This window comes from Ambystoma mexicanum, chromosome 4q (assembly GCF_040938575.1).
Source record: "Ambystoma mexicanum isolate Mex_15411 chromosome 4q, UKY_AmexF1_1, whole genome shotgun sequence".
Classification (NCBI taxonomy): domain Eukaryota; kingdom Metazoa; phylum Chordata; class Amphibia; order Caudata; family Ambystomatidae; genus Ambystoma; species Ambystoma mexicanum.
Window position 1 is genome coordinate 258394283 of NC_090928.1, and position 16694 is coordinate 258410976.

The following is a 16694-nucleotide window of genomic DNA, read 5'->3' on the forward strand; positions in this document are numbered from 1 at the left end:
GGCAGAAAGGCTGTGTGAAATGGTTTTATCCTTTTGATTTAAAGCCTATTAATGTATTTGCATATATTGAAACATCTGGCCTTCCCCTCACCTTGAGCTTCACTTGCATTTGTTAAATGACTTACGTACGCTCTATGTATATTTTGTGATCAACCGGCAAGAGGTGCTGTGAAACGCGTCAACTGTTTTGTCTGGGAGAGGCTCTGTATATATATATATATATATATATATATGTGGATTCTGCTTAGATCACATATCTATGCATAGGCCGACATCTAGTGGAAGCTGCAGAGTATTACAGTTGTTTTCGAAACTCGAAAAGGGACGTCGACGGGGCATGCCAGTAATACTATCCCTAGTGTGACGTCCACTGTATCAATGGTCCTTCACGTGTTGAGGTCACTCAGATTGTTTTTTTTTGTTTTTTTTTCGCCAGTATTGTCGCCAGCTAAACTCACAGTTCTTTTCGGCTTACGCCATTTATTAATAACGAAATTAGAGCTAGTTACTCGGTGTCCTTTATACGTCCTTCGATGAACATCTTCGACAACTGTTTTAAGAACAAACGTCATCGGAAGCCCAACTTGCTTCAGCGACACTCCTAAGGCCTTCGAAGGCCGCTCAGGGCCTCATCCCATACAGTAGGGAGAGTGGGGAGTGGTCATATCTTAGGCTACTAAGAAAATGCATATTTCCCTTTTCCCCCTTTATAATCGCCAAGCTGCTTTTCCAACCAATCATGGAAAATGCACCTTTTAAATTCTGGTCCATTTGCAACAGAAAATGTCCCTGGAAGGACCAGCATCTGAGGGATCACGATGAGGGCCACTGAAGCTTGCCAGCTTTTTATTTCCAACACCCTAAAGGACTGAAAAACTAAACGTTGGGCCCATAACGCCATGCAGGCCGAGTCCGCTATAGACGTGGAGGGTGCTTCCAGCGACGGCAGCATCGCCGTCTTCTCAGATGACGAAGGAGATGGGGAACCTTCGGATTCCCACGTGCTAGCCCCCGACCCCATCAGACAAGCCGGCGGCACTGTTACGGGGACGACACCCGGCAGCATCAGCACACACATCATCCCACACAAAGCACGCACCCCATGGCCAAGAGTCAGTGATAACGCCGTCTATACGGCTGCACACGGCATCGAGGGGAAGGTCCATTAGCTCCCTGTCCTCTGGGCATTCGTGATCACGTTTGCCTCACAACAGGCCCCAAAAGTCGAGTGAGAAATCCAACTCGGGCCCTGTGTCTAATGCAGCAGCACCCGAAGACTGAACGTTAAAAGACACGGCTCTGTCCCTCCCATCTGCCGAAATACGACAATCCTCAATGTTGAAATCAGCGAGACACCCGCAGACTTCAGAAATGTCTCATCTGGTACAAAAACATGTTCCTGAAACACTTATTAAAGGGAGAACTTCAAAAAAACACACTTCAAAGAAACCACCATTCCCATAGGGAGAAAGAGTGCATCACATAAAGAGACAGTGTTTCACAGGGGGAGGGTACTAGGTCTTCAACTATGAAACACAAAGGGCAGCCTACACCTGGATTACCTCCCACCCCAGTTACAATCCCAAGTTCCTCACAGTGGTCGGCTGAAGATATTGATAGTGAGACAGACCCATGTCCTTTAAGGCCGATTGTTTTGCTTTTTTTGTTTTTGTTTTTTTAGAAAAATTCCCAAGCAATAGAAAGCTTAAAATACACGCCACCAGCTAGTGGCACCACATCTTCACAACCCCCAGCAAAAAGGGCACGGCCAGAAATCCTTCAAGTCACCCCTCAGCAAGACCCAGACCAATTTGATCTTTTTGATCCCAATAACAGAGTCTGAGGATCAAGAAACCCTAGGAGAGGTAGATTATTACTATGATGAAGATGAGGAAGACTTTTACGTCTTAACCTCTCCAGATCACGTAGACCCACCAGTGGCAGACTCACCAGTAGATAACCAACTACAATTTATTGACATGCCCCTAAAAGCAGCAGATCTTTGCCAAATTCTAACTCGGGGAAACACAATTTGACAAGGATTTTGTCGAAGACATATTGTGTGACAAAAAGGCTGTAACCCAATTTATACCCATTCTACAATCAGTACAGAGAAGAATACAATCCTCTTTAGAAACCCCTAATGAAACGTAGGCAGTAAACCCTTGCATTGAGAAAATGTTACGCCCAGGGACCACAGGCCCTCTTTACCATCAAGGGTCAATTAAAGCCAGACTCACTGGTAGCTACCACGACAAGGAAAAGGGCGGGAACACCTCTAGCTTCATCAGAAGCACCCCCGATAAAGAGAGCAAGAAGATTTACACTCTTAGAAGGAAAATGGCCACCTCTGTGGCATATCAAACAAGAATTGCCAACACCACCACTTTGCTACAAAGTTACAACTGCCACAAGTGGGAGGAAATTGCAACATTAATGGCCTCCGCTCCAGCGCCTCTAGTCCTAACTGTCCCTTGCAGTGGTGGAAGGAAAGACAAAGGCAGTGTCTAACTGCTTTAAAAAAATTATAACTTGGCTGCAGCAGATGATACTAGTAGAATCATTGCAGAAGGTACACTTATAAAGCGTCATGCATGACTACAGCAGTCAGGTTTTAAATTAGAGACGCAGGCAACACTCCTCAATATGCCGATCGAGCTTAATGTTCTGTTCGGCAAGGCAGTTGAAGATGCGTTAAAGAGTGCTAAGGAAGAGTATGACACTCTGAAGTCTCTAGGCCAGCTCACTAACAAACCATTGGGCCAAAGATGCAATAACCGTTTTCGTCGCTTCAGGGGACAACATTCGCAGAGGGGTTCCGGATACAGCCAGAATCGGGGGGTCGTCCTGGGGTTCAAATCAAGGACAAGCCTCTCAAGGTTTCCAAAGGGGCCAGCGAAGATCTCATGGCCGGGGGAGAGCAATGACCACCCGCTTCAGGTCCCCTCACATGCCACTCCAGTAAGAGGACGTATAACACACTTCACCCACGCATGGGAGGCAATCGCCTCGGACAAGTGGGTGCTTTCAACCATGGCCGGTGGTTATTGCATAGAGTTACTGCACAACCCTCCAACCATCCCCCGCGTTAAAGAACCACCACAAAGAAGGAACAGCGCATCCTTCTAGAAGAGGTCACAGGGCTGCTGTTGAAGGACGCCGTCGAAATTGTACCGGCAAACCAGGTAAACAAGGGTATCTATTCAACGTGTTTCCTTGTGCCAATGAAAGATCTAACGATGATCTGCGCCCTGCAAACACCTATGTCAAGCCACAAACATTCTGCAAGGCAACGCTACAAGAAGTAATCGCACTGCTAAAGCAGGGGGATTACATGGCAACCTTGTATATGAAAGAGGACTATTTTCAGATTTCTATGTTCTCAGCGCACAGAAAAGTCTTGCGTTTCAAGATGGCAAACCAGCATTACCAATTCAAAGTGCTGCCCTTCAAAATAGTGTCTGCTCCAAGTGTATTCACCAAGGTACTGGCGGTGGTGGCAGCGCACTTGCGCAGGGAGGCAATCCCAGTGTGCCCCTAACTGGACGACTGACCGGTCACAGGGGGGTCTCCCCAAATTTATAGGCAAAATACACAAAACAATAAACCACCTTTTCCAATTGGGCTTCTCAATAAACGGTGAAAAAATTAAGACTTGTACCAAACAAGACCAAACCGTTCCTAGGAGCTTACATCAAAGGAAAGAATCCAAAACATACTGCTGCTGATACCTCATTATCAAGCCGGTCACCAGATAAGCGTACGCAAAGCTATGCGTTTGCTCGGCATGATGGCATCTTGCATTTACCTGGTCCCACACGCACGATTGCGCCAGATGCAGGAGTGGTAGAGAAATGGTCTCAGGCAAGCGGTTGGTGGGACGATCTAGTGGTCGTTTCGCCAACAGTAGTACAAGCCCTTTGCTGGTGGACAAAAGAGTTTGTTAAAGGGAAAGCCCTTCCACGATCCAGCGGTGCTAGCAATGGTTACAACAGACTCATCACTCTCCGGGTGTGGGGGGCACATCACCTTCATCTCACAACACATGGTCTGTGGACTCAAATCACAGCACAGAACCATATCAACCTGCTGGAACTTCTAGCAGTATTCAAAGTGCTCCAAGCCTTCGAAGCACAGCTGACAAATCAGTCGGTACATATCCTCACAGCACCACTGCAATATTCCATATCAGCAAGCAGGGGGGCACACATTTTCCAAATCTGTCCAAGCCTGCACAAAATATGGAAATGGGCACTCAAACAGGGGATGTTCCTGACTTCCCAACATGTTCCAGGGGAACTCAACACTCTAAGCAGAGATCCTCTACCAGAAGATCACGAGTGGCGAATCGACACAAGCGTCATAGATCACATTTTCTCACAGTGGGGGTACCCCACGCTAGACTTGTTAGCTACAAGAGAAAACAAGTAATGCCCAGACTTCGCAACCAGTTTTCCACAACCAGACTCCAAGGGGAATGCCCTATGGGTGAGTTGGTTAGGGAGAAATTTGCTTCTGCTTTCCCCCCCCCAACTCCACTAGCAGGGTGGTGAACAAGATTCACAGAGAACAGATGACGCTTATCCTATTTGCTCCCATGTGGACGAAACAACCCTGGTATCCACATCTGCACAAACTGGCAATGTGCGATCCCATCAAGCTCCCGTGCCAGCCCAATTTGCAATCCCAGCACGGGGGAACAACATTACACCCTCAACCTCACTCCAAGAACTTGGCAGCCTGGCTCCTGAGGTCATAGTTTGGCCATCTTAATTTACCACAAAGGTGTATGGATATCCTCAAGGAGGCATGTAAACCAAACACCAGACAAGTGGAGGAGATTTGTAATTAGGTGCCAGTCTAAACAAATCAACCCCATAGAATGTACTCCATCCCACTTTCTTCATTGCATGCTCCACTTTATTGACTCAGGGTTAGTCTTTAACTCTATAAAGGTTCACCTGGCGGCATTATCGGCATACACCGCCTCTCACATTAAAGTGTCATGGTGGAAAGTTCCTGTCATTAAGGCATTTATGGAGGGAGTGAAAATGCTCCACCCTCAAGCCCACTGCCAGGCTGGGATCTCAATGTAGTACTTGCAAAGCTCATGGGACCCCCCCTTTGAGCCGATGCACAAGTCAATTCTTAAACACCTCACATACAAAACTACTTTCTTGGTGGCTATAACATCCATAAAAAGTCAGTGAACTTGAAGCATTGTCAGTGCAAGACCCATTCTTTGTCATCCACAAGGACAAATTGGTATTGAGAACACACCCTAGGTTTTCACCTAAGTTTATTTCCAAATTTCACGTAAACCAATCCATTGAGCTACCAGCCTTCTTTCAGAACCCAACTAGCTTAGCTGAGAAACTCCATACACTAGGTGTAAGGAGGGTGGTCCTTTACTACGTGAACAAGACCAGACAGCTTAGAAAAACAGACCAACTGTTTGTCTCCGTAACACCAGGCAGAGAAGGAGACCGCATTTCCAAAAATGCCTTCTCCAGATGGATAGTCAGATGCATACAGCTCTGTTAATCTTTATCAAGCAAAACACTGCCTTTCACACCAAGAGCTCACTCCACAGGGGTTGCAGGAGCTACTTTGGGCTTTATCGCAAATGTCCCACTGGACACCATTTGCAAAGCAGCTACATGGAGCTCAGTACACACTTACACTCAGCACTACTGCATTGACACACACTCTAAAGCAGATACCCAGGTGGGGCAAACAGTGGTTCTAAAACATCTTTTTGCTGCTGAACCTTCTCACAAACCACCACCTTCTCCTGCTTGCTAATCTATGCATAGCATGTGATCTAAGCAGATTCCACAAGTCTCAGAAGGGATACATTTAGGGAGTGGGGGGGGGGGGGGTCTTGCTGGTTTTGGAAGATCAAACAGTTGCCTCAGTGAGATACCCATAACGACACACTCCACATGCCACCCCAAGCATGTAAAATAATTTTTCAACTGTTCAAAGTTCCCCCTGGTATGGGATGGCCAGTAATTCCGAAATAGTCACAGGCATGCCGAACTACAGTTTTTTCTGAAACAGAATAGCAAGCCCTTAGGATTTCTCTGCTGTTTTCTTCCATATTTAAACTGCATAATCTACTGTGAGGGGTCAGAAATGAGAGGCAGACACAAGGTTGTAGTATTTTCATTATCATACATCCTTATTGATATCACAGAGTTGGATAAAGCCTCTGTCCCTGTCCTAAAAAGTTACCCTACCTAGAAAACTAAAACTAAAGATCAGTCTGTGTTTAAATGTCAAAACATATAAACTGTCCTTGTGTCAAAAACGTACAAATCCGACCCACGCACTAGAAATGAACAAGGAAATGCCTCTGACCTATGGTTGCCAAAATGTGTTCACAATTAAAATCCAATGGAAACAGTCTTTTCCAAGGCGAAACCCTTGGATCCATTTAGATACACACGGACATTTGATTTTGTAGATCACGTTTTCTGATAAACAAGTGGCGTGTTGTTAAAGTTTGAGTTTTTTTTTTCTCCCGTCCTGGGGTGGGATATTGTGGATCATTTTATTACATTGTTACAATTACCGCAATTTATACATGGGTATGTCCCCGGATGATAGTCTGGTAATTTCTGTTTTTGATGTTTTTGGCTGTGTGCATTTACCAATAGATTTCACAAATTGTTACTTTTTTGGTATGCGAACACAGGAGGATTTGCAAAGAGATCTTTTGTTCTGTTATCATTCTGCAAGATGTTCCATCTTTTTACAATAGTGTCCTTTATTTTACGACTCTGTATTGCGTATTTAATGACAAAAACCAACTCTGGATGTCTCGTTCGGGTCTTTAATAGTTGTGCACGATCTTGTGCACTAGTTTTGACTTGGGCTGCTGATCTTCCTCAGGATAGCCTATGTCCTGTAATTTTGTGTGTGGTTTGCTCAGTTTGATTTCACACTGTAAGGTATTAACAAGTTAATTGAGCGCAATAGCATTTTTACTACTGCATAGATTTTGGGGAATTTCTAGATTAAGTATGCCTACAGTTGAATTTTGTTCAAGGTGTGCAAAGTGAGTGATCCACGGTCAATTGTTCTTAATTCCAATATATACTCAACACAGTATTGAAGTAACATGCTTCTAATAGGGAGGGCGCATTCTTTCAAATTTTAGATGCCACCCAAACACTGGTTGTCGCCACATGCAGCCTTCTCTGGGCTACTCTCTTGTGTTCACATAGAAAATAAAATACAATATTAATTTTAAACTCTGTTGGCTGCAGGGAGCGTATGCATGGAATGCTGTCCTCTGATATCATTTTATCGGTACATCTGGTATTGTAACCGACACATCAAGGTACTGAAGGTTGAAGTAGGCGCACGTTACTCATACACAGCACTGATGCGCAAAATAAATTCACAAATTTAAGTGCAGGGTGTCTCAAATTGGGACAAAGTACATTTGAAAAAAATATTCCTCATAGTGTAGAGCAATATTGATATTTAAGACAAAAACAATGAAAGCAGGATGTGTTTTGCATTTATCCTAAAGTTTAATGATGTCTATAGGTCTGCTTTCACAGGTGCATGTAGCTGTGGAATTTCAGTTTTTCTAAATTGGTTGTCTGCACCCCCAGTTAAGCTTGCAAATTGCACTTTGCACCATTTTGCAGTCGGAGCTAACCATTTGTTTTGCAGTGTTAGGACTCTATAGTAAGTTTAACGCAGTTAAATATGTTTACTGTCTTGTATAGGATGTCACCAATACAAAAAATATTTCCAAAGTTTAAATGTTGCAACGTCCAATATTGTCTGCATGCTTCATGTGCAGTGATGGCTTACTGACTTGGCAAATGCAAATTATGTTACCCCTGTTTGAATGGTACAATGTCCACTGTTATCTCATTGTGCATTATGCTTGATAATGGGTGCCACTCCAGTGTACCACTGCACCCTCCAGTGTAAAGGGTGTTGAACCATAATGTCCGACACCTGTTGGTTAAATGCAGTACTGACAGGTTGTCTTCTAGCAATGCTGGTGTGGTTGCTTTGAATGTCCTTCCTACAACCTTGCTGGTGCAATCAATTTCATCCTGGTTGCAGCATTTGATTTAGTCGTTTCTTTTTAATTATGTTTATCACTCATGCCTATATGAGTGCTGACACATGTTTTGCATAACTTGCTTCAATGCAAACACCAGCCATCAAGAAATATGCACACACAACTACAAGAGAAAAAACAAATGCACACTATTTGTTCTAATGAGTATAACATTTTGTAGAATTGATAACTAATTTTAAAAAAAGACAACTTCAAAACATGTTTAACTTGAGGCTACCAACATAATTATTCTCCACTCGGTGTCTAGAGGTCCACACTATGTGAAAAGACCTTTTTAAATATGAAAATTGTAAACAAAGAAAACCATGATATGGCATGCAAGTATTGCAAGAAACCTGAGGCGTTTCTCCCAGGTTACTCTTAGGGATTCTTGGGAAACGCAGGCAAGACAGAGTATTCTTCTCTTTGTAATGAAACAACATATGAATACTCCCCTCAACCTTTCCGGAAACCAATAAGAAATGCATTGGTTCCATTTCCAGTATTCAACAATAATCCTGGTTGTTCCCTCGACAGAACCCCAAACTATTATTTTACGAATTTCTTTAATTATCCACAGCCACCACAACTCCCCAGATTTGCACCCTTCTGAGTTCACCAACCCTCCTAGGATGAGACCAAAACAACCAGGAGACAGGGAAAAAGCCCCTTAGAAATACAAGGGATATAACTCCCTATGAGAGCCCACCATGTTGTCCCAATTCTGAGGCCAGGCAAGATCAGACAATCAACCTTGATTGCACACACCTGACTTCCCTTTCTCTTCCCCAAATGGATAAAATACGGAGCATGAAAGCACACTCAGAGCAAGGCAAAACGCACAAGGAAGCAGGAATTCCGAGATGGCAGTTTAAACCGAGGAGAAAGGTGGCGAGACCAGAGAAGACAAAGAGGGAATTACCCTTGCTCTTTTCAACAAAGGACCACAACTTTCAAGAAGCCTCAAGGAAAAGAAACATAAGACCGGGAATTGCAGTTGACGAACGGTGTAGTGTGCGTCAAAGGGACACATGGCCCTCCCGCATTGATGGCCAAGGCGGGGAGAAGTGATTGCCAGCGTGGTACTGTCCTTGACTATGACAGCAAAGCAATGCCAGTGAGTTCAGCACAACCAGTGATTTGGAGAAACTGATAGCAGACCAGATTGTGTTATGCTCAAGGTTGCAAGTGGCCATATTGTATGAAGAAAGAAAACTTCTATACAATTGAACTTTATGAAACCGAAATAGATACCAGGTACAGAGTAGTACGGCGCCACGTCAGTGCTCACTCGAAGGTCTCTGTTTGGTACACTCCCCCCCCCCCCCCCAGAGCGTGTAAGAATTATTGAAGTGTGAAATCGAAGTGGTTCTGCAGCGGGTTAAGTTGAATCCTGTGCACATTCAAAAGTCTTTGATTGTCTGTAAACTGAAATTGGTCTGAGCCCGGCTGAGGGGGCCCTAATTGTAGAAACAGAGGTCCATGCCCAGAAGAGAGAGGTCCTCGAACAGTAACTCACCCGATGAGATATTGTTATGGCAAGTGTGAACCCTACTAAGGAATGCCTACAAACTAAAATTGGTCTGAGCCCGACTGAGGGGGACTAATAGTATAAAAGGGTGTCTGAGCTCAGAAGAGGGGGATCCTAGGTGAACAGTAAGTCACCCGAGAAGATATTGCTGTAGCAATTGTGAACCCGACTGAGGGAAGCTAATTGTGAAAATAGGATCTGAGCCCGGCTGAGGGGGGTCCAGGGTGAAGAGTGAATCGACCGACTTGAATATTTGGAAAGGTACTTTTTTTGTTGCTTCTGGTACATCAGGCCCTCTGAAGCAAGAGAGTTGGAAAGAAAGGGACCTGGGCACAGAAGGCCCTGATGTTGGTAAAAGAAACCGTGACCTTGTGCCGAAGAAGCCCAAGAGTGTGCTGTGCTCAAGTTACCCGCCTTGTCCCATGCTAAAAACGTGGAGAAGGGAGGCCAACAGCCTAAACATCCTGACTTATTTTGTGAACATTATCCCACTCTATTCGTAGCATAACGGTAAGGATTGGCAATAGGTTTTCAGTATAGGCCCTTTTATTTGACTAGAGTCCCCTGGGACTGTATTATTATTATTTGATGGTCGTAGCTTGCTCCCATCTTAGATTTAGGTGTTTTACATACCCTGATAAAGTTCAATAAACACCCTTGAAGTGTGATCACTTGTCTCGGTCTTACTTTGATACCATTACAGCATGAAAAAAATAATTCATATCCATTCTTATTAATAGTGGGTTTTGCAAGAAACCTTTCAAAGTAAGGTGAAGTGGATAAATGCCATAAAGGAACAAAAATGGTTAATAGAACTTATGACAGCAAGTTCAATAATTAAAAGGTGTGTCTGTGTAACAAGTTACCTAGAATGGTGGCAGTGTTCTGAAATTGATTTTTACCAGCTGGCTACCTGCATGTTAAGTGTGCGTGCTTTGCTCTTTGAAAGTATATAGACTACATGGTGAGCAATGAACTTTGTATAAAGTCTTTCATTAAATGTCGAATAAGTGTTTGCCTGATATTGACAATGTTTATGGGGAGGTAAGTGAAGATGTACTCCTTAGTCAATGTTACCCAAGGATTGTCTCAATAATGATGCAATTAAATGTAAGACTCTATACATGAACAATGGAGAAGGAAAAGACTAGTAACTAAATGAATATTGAGTAGAATTCATTTATGAGAAATGGGGCTAATTTGTTGCCTGTATTGAGCTAGAGCTTTTTTACTGCTTGTAATTTACAAACCTGTTTTCCTTTATGCTGTTTAACTCCTGAATTGCTCCTCCACTTGACATGTGGTGTCAGATGTTCAATGCTTAAGAGATTTGTTATGTTGTGTTCGCAAACAAGATGTTAAAAAAATGAGATGCATCAAAACAGACGAAGCGGAAGAGTGCCCTAGATGCAGGCGTCAGTAGATCACTTCAACCATATGTATTGATTTATTTTTTATTTGTATTTGTAAAGCGCACTACAGGCCACGGGCATTGAGGCGCTGAGAACTTGGAGAATACGAGGGCTTACTTAAAGGGTTACAGTGAAGCTGCCCAAGGACACATTCATAGCTACGGTACATGATTACCCAGATAGATACTTGGCCACACAGAAGAGTGACTAAAGGTACAGGCAAGTTACACGAACCGGCAGGTTTTGATGGCTTTGCGGAAGGAAGCATGGGAATCAATTTGCCTAATGTGTGGTGGAACGGGGTTCCAGGTGGTGGCAGCCATGGGAGGGAAGCTAGAACCACCAGCACGTACTCTGCGTGTCCTGATTAACGGTGTTGGAATATACAGATCTGGAAGGTCTGGCAGTAGGAGGTTTGGAGAACCTATTAGCAAGGTAAAGTGGAGCTAAATCGTGGAGGCACTACTGGGTCAGGGCAAGAGTTTTAAAGACAATTCTTTCTTTAACGGGTAGCCAGTTGACCTGTCTTCTGAGCTCAGATATGTGGTCCCTGCGAGATACGCCTGTGGCTGCCCTGAGGGCGTTGTTTTGGACCAGCTGGAGTTTAGCAAGATTTTTGCTGGAAGTACCTATGAGAAGGGCATTGCAGTAGTCCATTCTTGAGCCTGTAATTTCTCTGGTGATGGTGAGGCAGTTTTGTTGGGACAAGAAAGGTCTTACTGCGTTGAGAAGTTTGGAATGATAGGTTGAGGTTGATGCAACAGCATTGACCTGCCTGGTCATGGTAAGGTTGGGCTCAAGGTAGACACCAAGGGTCTTGACTGCTGGGTAGACAGTGATGGGGATGTTGTCTACGATGAATGAGCTGTATTGCTTATCCAGCTTGCTCTGGTGGAGGGGAACCGATCAGCAGATGTTCAGTTTTCTCGCTGTTGAGACATAGCTAGTTTTCCGCGATCCATGATTGGATCGTTGATAAATGGTGTCGAGGGTGTTCAGATCAGACAAGTAATCGCCCGTGAGGGGGATAAGCACTTGAGTGTCATCCGCATAATTTGTGTATGAGATGCCCAGTGCGTCCAGTATTTTAAACGGGGGCCTAGTGAAGAGGTTGTAGAGGGTAGGTGCGATGCACGACCCTTGTGGGACCCCACATTGGATGATGCTTGGGTCAGCTGATGCAAGGTCGGAGAAGACCTTCATTGTTCTTCCTTGCAGGAAGGAGGTGACCCATTAACAAGCACTGGGGGAGAAATTAGCTGCAGTGGAGAGATGGTGGCAGAGGGTCTTATGGTCAACCAAATCAAAGGCAGCAGAGAGGTCCGGATGGAGAAGTAATGCAGGTTTGCCAGCATCTCTTATGTCATCCATCTGGTTTTTAAGATCAAGGAGGGCCGTTCCTGTACCGTGCCTCGGCCGGAACCCTGATTGCCGGAGTCCCAGAAGGTGGTTCTCCTCCAGGAATTTTTTAACTTGAATGTAGGCTGCCTTGTCAAGTATTTTTAGAAGAAATGGGACAGTGGTGATGGGCCTGCAGTTGCCCAGGATCAGGGGGGTCTACTGCCCGATGCTAGGTGATTTCTGCGCTGGTGTCACTGAGGAACTGGTCAAAATTAGAAATGAGTCCTGCTTGGTCTGATCGTAGCCCATATGCGTATTGTGTTGGGTTGAAAATAATCTGCTCCTTCCAAAATAGTAAACTGGAAACGTGACCTTCGGTAATGAGATGAGGCCAAACAAGACCGTAGGATTTCGGAAAGGGGACCATGGGGAGGTAGAAACATTACATTGCATTTGGGACAAAGTTATTGGTATGACAGACTATGGACCTCATTATGACCCTGGCAGACAGCCGTGCTTGTAATGCAGGCACGGCTACCGCCAGAGTCGTTTTTTCCTGGTGCCCTGGAATGGGCAATTACTGGGATATTACAAGCCTGGCGGACCCGGTAATTGCCCATTACAGGGCGCCAGGAAAAATTCTTCCCCATTCCCATTTGAGCCCCATAGGGCTTAATGGGAATGGGGAAGCCGCATGCACCGGCACCATTCGTGAATGGTGCCGGTGCTCACGGGTGCCACTCTGTCCATCAGGTCAGACCTGGCGGGCAGAAAATCACCCGCGAGCACAACTCGTGGTTTGCCGGTCCGGGAATTACGGTAACAGCAAGCTTACTGGTACCGTAGTTCCCAGACTGGCAAACTTATGAGGCCTATCTGACTTATCCCTACAATGAACTGGACATTATGGAGGTTTAGTAATGCAGCGGCTCGCTATGGATAATTATAAAGTGTGGGGACCTTTCCCTGGAGAATACGCGAAGCAGTGACTCGTTCATATTTGGCAATAATTTGTTTCCTGCCATGGCCACGTAGGGAGTCTGGGCTCTGAGATGGAAAATGCTGCCTTGTATCGACAAAGCAATTTACAGACTGGGCAAGCAAGCTAATATTTTATTTGTGTTGTACTCATTGTAGGATTTGATTTTGAAGCCTGTACATGCCAATACGAAATCCTAAATAAATACAATTTAAAAAAAGTTTTAAATAGCTGTTCAAGCCAACCTCTGGCTAATGGTTTGGTCATATCTTTACACTGTATCCTTCTTAAGTGTTCTAAAAATCTTTTTGGGTGTTTTGCGTTTCAGTGAAGTATGGTGTACTTGGAGTGGCAGCTGATGGAAGTTCTAATACTTAATCCTTTGATATTGTGGTTTCAGACATGTTTGTCAAGTGGTTGTATATTTAACTGCCTTGCAGTTGAATCAGTTGGAAAAGCCTGTTGGTAAGCAAGGAGCCCCAGATGTTCCTTTTGGTGTTCTGTTTCTGAGAAGACTGAGGCATAGCCTTGGCTATACGTTGGAGGTTTGTTTTAAGAAGAATATTGGTTTGGCTGCAATCAATGCATTCAAATCTGAATCTATTTTTGGGAACTGCAATGTAAACCTCAATTAGGACAAAACACAGGTAATCCGGATTGCTTGGTTTCCATTTTTCAGAATTAGAAATGTTTCTTTCAGTTTTTGCTTTATCCCAAGCTTTGAGAAAGAAATAAGATTCAGAAAATGTTGCGCTTCAAGTTCCAATATTTAGAGAAAAAGAAAGGCAAGAATGGAGAAAAGCAAGGCCAGCTGTCATGAGGGTCAGATTCAGAGACTATTGGGATGCCTCAGAAGACCAAAAAAGAGAAGTCCAGAATATATTATCTGAGAGATCCAGAGCAAGAACACACCATGATTACCAGATCCAGAATGACTGCAATTTAATTCCAAACTGGTGATTCAAGTCAAGTAGATATTAATGTATCTACAAAACTGCTGTCCCCAACAGAAGAATCTGTTTACTCTGTCAAATGTGTAATTTTACTGATGCACATTTCGGTACATTGAAATTGAAACCCTGTTTTGCCACAACTCTATCCAACTCTTAGACCTCTAGTAGAACAGCAAATATCATAAAGGACTCTGAAAGGACTACAGGAGCCTCAACTCTTAATGTATCTTGACAGATGTAGCAATATTGAAATACTGTTATTCTTAAACATGTAGGCAGAACACATTTTGTAGCAAAGTCGGAAAGCTACAAATAAAATAATCTTTTAGTCAAAATCTTGCAACTGACAATGTGATTGGCATTTTGTACACAGCTGTTAAAGATTTTGAACAGATAGAAGACCATTTTAATAACCATTAGATAAGATTCCCTGAAATCTTAACTTGCAAATCAGCAAATAAAGACTTTGCAGCTTCTCCTAACATAATTAGTCAGCATTGAGATAAGGAGGGGATTGTAGCCATTGTGGATCAGCAAGAATACATAATGGAAGTCTAAAGACTGAGCAACTCCTACTGTTCCAAATGGGTCCAACAGACGAATTACAAATATCCTTGCACACAACCATGCAAGCATGTTTCAGAGAAGTTTTAAATACCCAAAAGAAGGGTGCATGACATGCCATAATGTTCCAGATTGGATTCCCATTACAACCCCAGTCAGAATCTGCTGACCTTTTTATTTCGCAATTAGTGGAAAATCCTCCTATCCTGAATTAGGATTCTATGGAAGTGCTGCAAAAACTGAAACCATCAAACGTCAATGAGGCTTCTTACTGATCATATTAGATACCATGTCATTTCAACCCAACATCCGATATCTAAATAGCATTAAAGGAGTTACCTACTGTTTCAAAAACTATTTCTTCAGTGTCTCAAAATACACTAAAATGATAAGGGCCATGCTTCCCTTCACATTGACCAAGTAAGTATATTATTTTTATTCAGCTCACTTTTTTAACTGATTTCAGGAACCACAATGGGTGCGGATTTTCAGGCACTGCACACAACATTTTTGATGGGGTATTTATTAAAAAAAATTGTTAGCCAATCAGTTTTACTAATGGCATAGACAAATATAGCACCCACTGAAAATGTTAAAAAGTTTTGTGCTCATGACATGGACTAGTATGCCCAAACAACAACACATAGAACTTCAATTTCAATGCTGAATACCGATCATTGAACATGTATCTCTTTGATTTCGAAAAGTGTTTACATGAAGGATCCAAGGATTCTAAATTACATTGAATGAAAACGGCAACCAATTAAACCGCTTACTTCAGGCAGCCATCTTAAAAGTATAATCTCCAACATCGCTGCCAGAGAATTCATTTTAATTCATTCATAGACCCTGAAGTTTGGAAACTAAATTTGATCAAGAGGTATCAGCAGTGATTCATTTTTGTTTTTTTAGTGTTTGTCCCTCAGATATCCATTACAAAGCTTGAGATACATCAGACAACCGACTGGGCCAACCAATTCACTTTTAAAAACAGAAACATGGCGAGCTCGATAGTATTCATTTTACATTTCTCAGGATTTGAATATTTTACAGAAACATTGGCTTATCCTGAAAATAAATCCCTATACTAGTTTGTTGGTTGCTGCCAAACCAGTATTCACCTTCAAAAGAGCTGTGACTCTGAGAACTAGATTATGCCGGACCCTGTTCATAAAACCTACACATTATGCGACAAACTGGCTGGTTGCTGTTAAGATGTTTTTCTAGAATCTGGCCTGGTGGACAGATTGTAGGAGGCCACCCTAGTTATGGTGAACAGGAGCTCTGACAGTTTAGCCAAAACCCAATTAAGGTAGCAATGGAGAGCAGTCAAGGCTTAGTCTCAGGAGAGTGTGAGCCTTGCAATGAGTCCACACACAGCGGCACACAATGATTAATTTTAGACAGTCGGTTATAAAAAAGTTATTTATTTAGGCTTTTAGAACACACTGAAAAATGAAACTAGCAGGTTGCATTATCAGTCAACACTCTATAATACAAATCTATACAAGAATCATTAGGTGCGTTCAATATACATCATGAAATAACTTAACCAAGTAATGAATGCAGATGCAGTAGAACGATGGGAACCAGTCACAAGTGCAATATCCTAACTTTACAAGTCCAAATCCTAAAATGAATGTGGCCTTGTGTCCAAAAGTCAGTTTCCAACACAATGTTTCTCTATCAAGTATGAGTTCTCTTAAAAGGATGCAATGGTCTTGTGGTGGGTATTAGATTCAAACTAATTAACACTTTACCAGAAGATAGGTACTTTGTTCGCCTTTCTTCCAGACCCAATGCTTACCCAGGAGCATGACAC

The 16694-nt window shown here is 43.2% G+C and overlaps 1 protein-coding gene across 1 annotated transcript in view; it reads left to right on the forward strand.

The window, feature by feature from the left end:
• Positions 1-16694, forward strand: part of SCCPDH (saccharopine dehydrogenase (putative)) — a 496773-nt gene that overhangs the window by 316888 nt on the left and 163191 nt on the right. The gene's annotated exons all lie outside the window — the stretch shown is intronic.